This window comes from Oncorhynchus masou, chromosome 32 (genome assembly GCF_036934945.1).
Source record: "Oncorhynchus masou masou isolate Uvic2021 chromosome 32, UVic_Omas_1.1, whole genome shotgun sequence".
Classification (NCBI taxonomy): Eukaryota; Metazoa; Chordata; class Actinopteri; order Salmoniformes; family Salmonidae; genus Oncorhynchus; species Oncorhynchus masou.
The window spans coordinates 61,378,928-61,385,949 of NC_088243.1; the positions used below are offsets into that span (position 1 = coordinate 61,378,928).

General features: G+C 50.4%; 1 pseudogene; it reads left to right on the plus strand.

Annotated features, from left to right (window-relative positions):
* Positions 1-706: 706 nt before the first annotated feature.
* Positions 707-1,868, plus strand: LOC135527061 (RNA-binding protein 25-like; annotated as a pseudogene).
* Positions 1,869-7,022: the final 5,154 nt, after the last annotated feature.

Here is a 7,022-nt window from a genome sequence, read left to right on the forward strand (position 1 = left end):
GGAGTCAGAGAGAGAGAGATGAGTCAGAGAGAGAGAGAGTCAGAGAGAGAGAGTCAGAGAGAGAGTGGAGTCAGAGAGAGAGAGAGAGAGAGAGAGAGTCAGAGTCAGAGAGCGAGAGAAGGAGTCAGAGAGAAGGAGTCAGAGAGAGAGAGAAGGAGTCAGAGAGACAGAGAGAGAAGGAGTCAGAGAGAGAGAGAAAAGGAGTCAGAGAGAGAGAGAGAGAGAGAGAAGGAGTCAGAGAGAGAGAGAAGGAGTCAGAGAGAGAGAGAGAGAGAAGGAGTCAGAGAGAGAGAGAGAGAAGGAGTCAGAGAGAAGGTGACGGAGAGAGAGGGGAGAGAGAGAAGGAGTCAGAGAGAGAGAAGGAGTCAGAGAGAGAGAGAAGGAGTCAGAGAGAGAGAGAGAGAAGGAGTCAGAGAGAGAGAATGAGTCAGAGAGAAGGTGACAGAGAGAGAGGGAGAGAGAGAGAGAAGGAGTCAGAGAGAGAGAGAAGGAGTCAGAGAGAAAGAGAGAGAAGGAGTCAGAGAGAGAGAGAGAGAGAGGAGTCAGAGAGAGAGATAAGGAGTCAGAGGGAAGGTGACAGAGTTAGAGGGAGAGAGAGAGAGAAGGAGTCAGAGAGAGAGAGAAGGAGTCAGAGAGAGAGAAGGAGTCAGAGAAGGAGTCAGAGAGAGAGAAAGAGGAGTCAGAGAGAGAGAAGGAGTCAGAGAGAGAGAAGGAGTCAGAGAGAGAGAAGGAGTCAGAGAGAGAGAAGGAGTCAGAGAGAGAGAGAGAGAGAGAGAGAAGGAGTCAGAGAGAGAGAGAGAGTCGGAGAAAGAGAGAGTCAGAGAGTCCGAGAGAGAGAGAGAGAGAGAGAGTCAGAGAGAGAGAGAGAGGAGTCAGAGAGAGAGAGAGAGAGAAGGAGTTAGAGTGAGAGAGGGGAGTCAGAGAGAGAGAGAGTCAGAGAGAGCAAGAGAGAGAGTCAGAGAGAGAGAGAGAGAGAGAGAGAGAGAGAGAGAGAGAAGGAGTCAGAGGGAGAGAGAAGGAGTCAGAGAGAGAGGGGAGTCAGATAGAGAGAGAGAGAGAGAGAGAGAGGAGTCAGAGCGAGAGAGAGAGAGAAGGAGTCAGAGAGAGAGAGAAGGAGTCAGAGAGAGAGAGTCAGAGAGAGAGAGAGAGAAGGAGTCAGAGAGAGAGAGGAGTCAGAGAGAGAGAGAAAGAGAGGGAGAGAGAGAGAGAGAGGGAGTCAGAGAGAGAGAGAAGGAGTCAGAGAGAGAGAGAGAGAAGGAGTCAGAAAGAGAGAGAAGGAGTCAGAGAGAGAGAAGGAGTCAGAGAGAGAGGAGTTAGAGAGAGAGAAGGAGTAAGAGAGAGAGAAGGAGTCAGAGAGAGAGAAGGAGTAAGAGAGAGAAGGAGTCAGAGAGACAGAGAGAGAGAATGAGTCAGAGAGAGAGGGAGAGGGAGAGAGAGAGGGAGAGGGAGTCAGAGAGAGAGAAGGAGTCAGAGAGAGAGTCAGAGAGAGAGAGAGAGTCAGAGAGAGAGAGAGTCAGAGAGAGAGAGAGAGAGAGAGTCAGAGAGAGAGAGAAGGAGTCAGAGAGAGAGAGGAGTCAGAGAGAGAGAGAGAGAGAAGGAGTCAGAGAGAGAGTGAGAGAGAGGAGTCAGAGAGAGAGAGAGAAGGAGTCAGAGAGTGAGAGAGAAGGAGTCACAGAGAGAGAAGGAGTCAGAGAGAGAGAGAGGAGGAGTCAGAGAGAGAGAGATGAGTCAGAGAGAGAGAGAGTCAGAGAGAGAGAGTCAGAGAGAGAGTGGAGTCAGAGAGAGAGAGAGAGAGAGATAAGGAGTCAGAGAGAGAGAGCGAGAGAGAAGGAGTCAGAGAGAGAGAGAAGGAGTCAGAGAGACAGAGAGAGAAGGAGTCAGAGAGAGAGAAAAGGAGTCAGAGAGAGAGAGAGAGAGAGAAGGAGTCAGAGAGAGAGAGAAGGAGTCAGAGAGAGAGAGAGAGAGAAGGAGTCAGAGAGAGAGAGAGAGAAGGAGTCAGAGAGAAGGTGACAGAGAGAGAGGGAGAGAGAGAGAAGGAGTCAGAGAGAGAGAAGGAGTCAGAGAGAGAGAGAGAGAGAAGGAGTCAGAGAGAGAGAGAGAAGGAGTCAGAGAGAGAGAATGAGTCAGAGAGAAGGTGACAGAGAGAGAGGGAGAGAGAGAGAGAAGGAGTCAGAGAGAGAGAGAAGGAGTCAGAGAGAGAGAGAGAGAGAGAAGGAGTCAGAGAGAGAGAGAGAGGAGTCAGAGAGAGAGATAAGGAGTCAGAGGGAAGGTGACAGAGTTAGAGGGAGAGAGAGAGAGAAGGAGTCAGAGAGAGAGAGAAGGAGTCAGAGAGAGAGAAGGAGTCAGAGAAGGAGTCAGAGAGAGAGAAAGAGGAGTCAGAGAGAGAGAAGGAGTCAGAGAGAGAGAAGGAGTCAGAGAGAGAGAAGGAGTCAGAGAGAGAGAGAAGGAGTCAGAGAGAGAGAGAGAGAGAGAGTGAGAGAAGGAGTCAGAGAGAGAGAGAGAGAGAAGGTGTCAGAGAGAGAGAGAAGGAGTCAGAGAGAGAGACAGAGAGAGAGAGAAGGAGTCAGAGAGAGAGAGCAGGAGTCAGAGAGAGAGAGAAGGAGTCAGAGAGAGAGAGAGAAGGAGTCAGAGAGAGAGAAGGAGTCAGAGAGAGAGAGAGAGAATGAGTCAGAGAGAGAGAGAGAGAGAGAGAAGGTGTCAGAGAGAGAGAGAGAGAATGAGTCAGAGAGAGAGAGAGAGAGACAGAGAGAGAGAGAAGGAGTCAGAGAGAGAGAGAGGAGTCAGAGAGTGAGAGTGAAGGAGTCAGAGAGTGAGAGAGAAGGAGTCAGAGAGAGAGAGAGAAGGAGTCAGAGAGAGAGAGAGGAGTCAGAGAGATAGAGAGAGAAGGAGTCAGAGAGAGAGAGGGGGAGAAAGGGGGGAGAGAGAGAGAGACAGAGGAAGTCAGAGAGAGAGAGAGTCAGAGAGATAGAGAGTCGGAGAGAGAGAGAGTCAGAGAGTCAGAGAGTCAGAGATAGAGATAGTCAGAGAGAGAGAGAGAAGTCAGAGAGAGAGAGAGAGAGAGGAGTCAGAGAGAGAGAGAGATGGGAGTCAGAGAGAGAGAGTCAGAGAGAGCAAGAGAGAGAATCAGAGAGAGAGAGAGTCAGAGAGAGAGAGAAGGAGTCAGGGGAGAGAGAAGGAGTCAGAGAGAGAGAGAGGAGTCAGATAGAGAGAGAGAGAGGAGTCAGAGCGAGAGAGAGAAAGAGAAGGAGTCAGAGAGAGAGAGAGAAGGAGTCAGAGAGAGAGAGAGTCAGAGAGAGAGACAGAGAGAGAGAGAAGGAGTCAGAGAGAGAGAGCAGGAGTCAGAGAGAGAGAAGGAGTCAGAGAGAGAGAGAGAAGGAGTCAGAGAGAGAGAAGGAGTCAGAGAGAGAGAGAGAGAATGAGTCAGAGAGAGAGAGAGAGAGAGAAGGTGTCAGAGAGAGAGAGAGAATGAGTCAGAGAGAGAGAGAGACAGAGAGAGAGAGAAGGAGTCAGAGAGAGAGAGGAGTCAGAGAGTGAGAGAGAAGGAGTCAGAGAGAGAGAGAGAAGGAGTCAGAGAGAGAGAGAGGAGTCAGAGAGATAGAGAGAGAAGGAGTCAGAGAGAGAGAGGGGGAGAAAGGGGGAGAGAGAGAGAGAGACAGAGGGAGTCAGAGAGAGAGAGAGTCAGAGAGATAGAGAGTCGGAGAGAGAGAGAGTCAGAGAGTCAGAGAGTCAGAGATAGAGATAGTCAGAGAGAGAGAGAGAGAAGTCAGAGAGAGAGAGAGGAGTCAGAGAGAGAGAGATGGGAGTCAGAGAGAGAGAGTCAGAGAGAGCAAGAGAGAGAATCAGAGAGAGAGAGAGTCAGAGAGAGAGAGAAGGAGTCAGGGGAGAGAGAAGGAGTCAGAGAGAGAGAGAGGAGTCAGATAGAGAGAGAGAGAGGAGTCAGAGCGAGAGAGAGAAAGAGAAGGAGTCAGAGAGAGAGAGAGAAGGAGTCAGAGAGAGAGAGAGTCAGAGAGAGAGAGAGACAGAAGGAGTCAGAGAGAGAGAGAGAAGGAGTCAGAGAGAGAGAGAAGGAGTCAGAGAGAGAGAGAGAGGGAGAGAGAGATGGGGAGTCAGAGAGAGAGAGAGAAGGAGTCAGAGAGAGAGAGAGAAGGAGTCAGAAAGAGAGAGAATGAGTCAGAGAGAGAGAGAAGGAGTCAGAGAAGGAGTCAGAGAGAGAGAGGAGTCAGAGAGAGATAGAAGGAGTCGGAGAGAGAGAAGGAGTCAGAGAGAGAAGGAGTAAGAGAGAGAGAAGGAGTCAGAGAGACAGAGAGAGAGAGAAGGAGTCAGAGAGAGAGAAGGAGTCAGAGTGAGAGAGAGAGAGAAAGAGAGAGAGAGAAGGATTCAGGGAGAGAGAGAGAGAGAGAGAAGGAGTCAGAGAGAGAGAGAGAAGCAGTCAGAGAGAGAGAGAGAGGAGTCAGAGAGAGAGAGAGAGTCAGAGAGAGAGAGTCAGAGAGAGAGAGAGAAGGAGTCAGAGAGAGAGTGAGAGAGAGGAGTCAGAGAGAGAGAGAGAAGGAGTCAGAGAGAGAGAGAGAGAATGAGTCAGAGAGAGAGAGAGAAGGAGTCAGAGAGAGAGAGATGAGTCAGAGAGAGAGAGTCAGAGAGAGAGAGTCAGAGAGAGAGAGAAGAAGTCAGAGAGAGAGAGGAGTCAGAGAGAGAGGGAGAGAGAGAGATAAGGAGTCAGAGAGAGAGAGATAAGGAGTCAGAGAGAGAGAGAAGGAGTCAGAGAGAGAGAGAGAAGGAGTCAGAGTGAGAGAGAGAAGGCGTCAGAGAGAGAGAGAAGGAGTCATAGAGAGATAGAGAGAAGGAGTCAGAGAGAGACAGAGAAGGATTCAGAGAGAGAGAGAGAGAGAGAAGGAGTCAGAGAGAGAGAGAAGGAGTCAGAGAGAGAGAGAAGGAGTCAGAGAGAGAGAGAGGGGAGTCAGCGAGAGAGGGAGAGAAGGAGTCAGAGAGAGAGAGAAGGAGTCAGAGAGAGAGGGAGAGAAGGAGTCAGAGAGAGAGAGAAGGAGTTAGAGAGAGAGAGAGAGAGAGAGGTGAGTCAGAGAGAGAGAGTCAGAGAGAGCAAGAGAGAGAGTCAGACAGAGAGGGGAGTCAGAGGGAGAGAGAGAGAGAAGGAGTCAGAGGGAGCGAGAGAGAGGAGTCAGAGAGAGAGAGAGAGGGGAGTCAGAGAGAGATAGAGAAAGGGAGTCAGAGAGAGATAGAGAGGGGAGTCAGAGAGAGATAGAGAGAGAGTCAGAGAGAGAGAGAGAGAGGAGGATTCAGAGAGAGAGAGAGAGAGAATGATTCAGAGAGAGAGAGAAGGAGTCAGAGAGAGTGAGGAGTCAGAGAGAGAGAGAGAGGAGTCAGAGAGAGAGAGAGAGAGAAGGAGTCAGAAAGAGAGAGAAGGAGTCGGAGAGAGAGAGAAGGAGTCAGAGAAGGAGTCAGAGAGAGAGAGAGTGAAGGAGTCAGAGAGAGAGAGAGAGAGAAGGAGTCAGAGAGAGAGAGAGAAGGAGTCAGAGAGAGAGAAGGAGTCAGAGAGAGAGAGAGAGAGAGAAGGAGTCAGTGAGAGAGAGAGAGAGAGAGAGGAGTCAGAGAGAGAGAGAGAAGGAGTCAGAGAGAAGGTGACAGAGAGAGAGAGAGAGAAGGAGTCAGAGAGAGAGATGGAGTCAGAGAGAGAGAGTCAGAGAGAGAGAGTCAGAGAGAGAGAGAAGCAGTCAGAGAGAGAGAGGAGTCAGAGAGAGAGAGAGATAATGAGTCAGAGAGAGAGAGATAAGGAGTCAGAGACAGAGAGAGAAGGAGTCAGAGAGAGAGAGAAGGAGTCAGAGAGAGAGAGAAGGAGCCAGAGAGAGAGAAGGAGTCAGAGAGAGAGAGAAGGAGTCAGAGAGAGATAGAGAGAAGGAGTCAGAGAGAGACAGAGAAGGATTCAGAGAGAGAGAGAGAGAGAAGGAGTCAGAGAGAGAGAAGGAGTCAGAGAGAGAGAGAGGGGGGAGTCAGAGAGAGAGGGAGAGAAGGAGTCAGAGAGTGAGAGAAGGAGTCAGAGAGAGAGGGAGAGAAGGAGTCAGAGAGAGAGAGAAGGAGTTAGAGAGAGCGAGAGAGGGGAGTCAGAGAGAGAGTCAGAGAGAGCAAGAGAGAGAGTCAGAGAGAGGGGAGTCAGAGGAAGAGAGAGAGAGAAGGAGTCAGAGGGAGAGAGAGAGGGGAGTCAGAGAGAGAGAGAGAGGGGTCAGAGAGAGATAGAGAAAGGGAGTCAGAGAGAGATAGAGAGGGAGTCAGAGAGAGATAGAGAGAGAGTCAGAGAGAGAGAGAGGAGGAGTCAGAGAGAGAGAGAGAAGGAGTCAAAGAGAGAGAAGGAGTCAGAGAGAGAGAGGAGTCAGAGAGAGAGAGAGAGAAGGAGTCAGAGAGAGAGAGAGAGAGAGAAGGAGTCAGAAAGAGAGAGAATGAGTCGGAGAGAGAGAAGGAGTCAGAGAAGGAGTCAGAGAGAGAGAGAGGAGTCAGAGAGAGAGTAGGAGTCAGAGAGAGAGAAGGAGTCAGAGAAAGAGAAGGAGTCAGAGAGAGAGAAGGAGTCAGAGAGAGAGAATGAGTCAGAGAGAGAAGGAGTCAGAGAGACGGAGAGAGAGAGAGAGAGAGAGAGAGAGAGAGAGAGGGAGTCAGAGAGAGATAAGGAGTCAGAGAGAGAGAGAGAGCGAAGGAGTCAGAGAGAGAGAGACAGAGAGAGAGAGAAGGAGTCCGAGAGAGAGAGAGAAGGAGTCAGAGAGAGAGAGAAGGAGTCAGAGAGAGAGAGCGAAGGAGTCAGAGAGAGAGAGAGACAGAGAGAGAGAGAAGGAGTCAGAGAGAGAGAGAAGGAGTCAGAGAGAGAGAGAAGGAGTCAGAGAGAGAGAGCGAAGGAGTCAGAGAGAGAGAGAGACAGAGAGAGAGAGAAGGAGTCAGAGAGAGAGAGAGAAGGAGTCAGAGAGAGAGAGAAGGAGTCAGAGAGACAGAGAGAGAGAGAGGAGTCAGAGAGAGAGAGAGAAGGA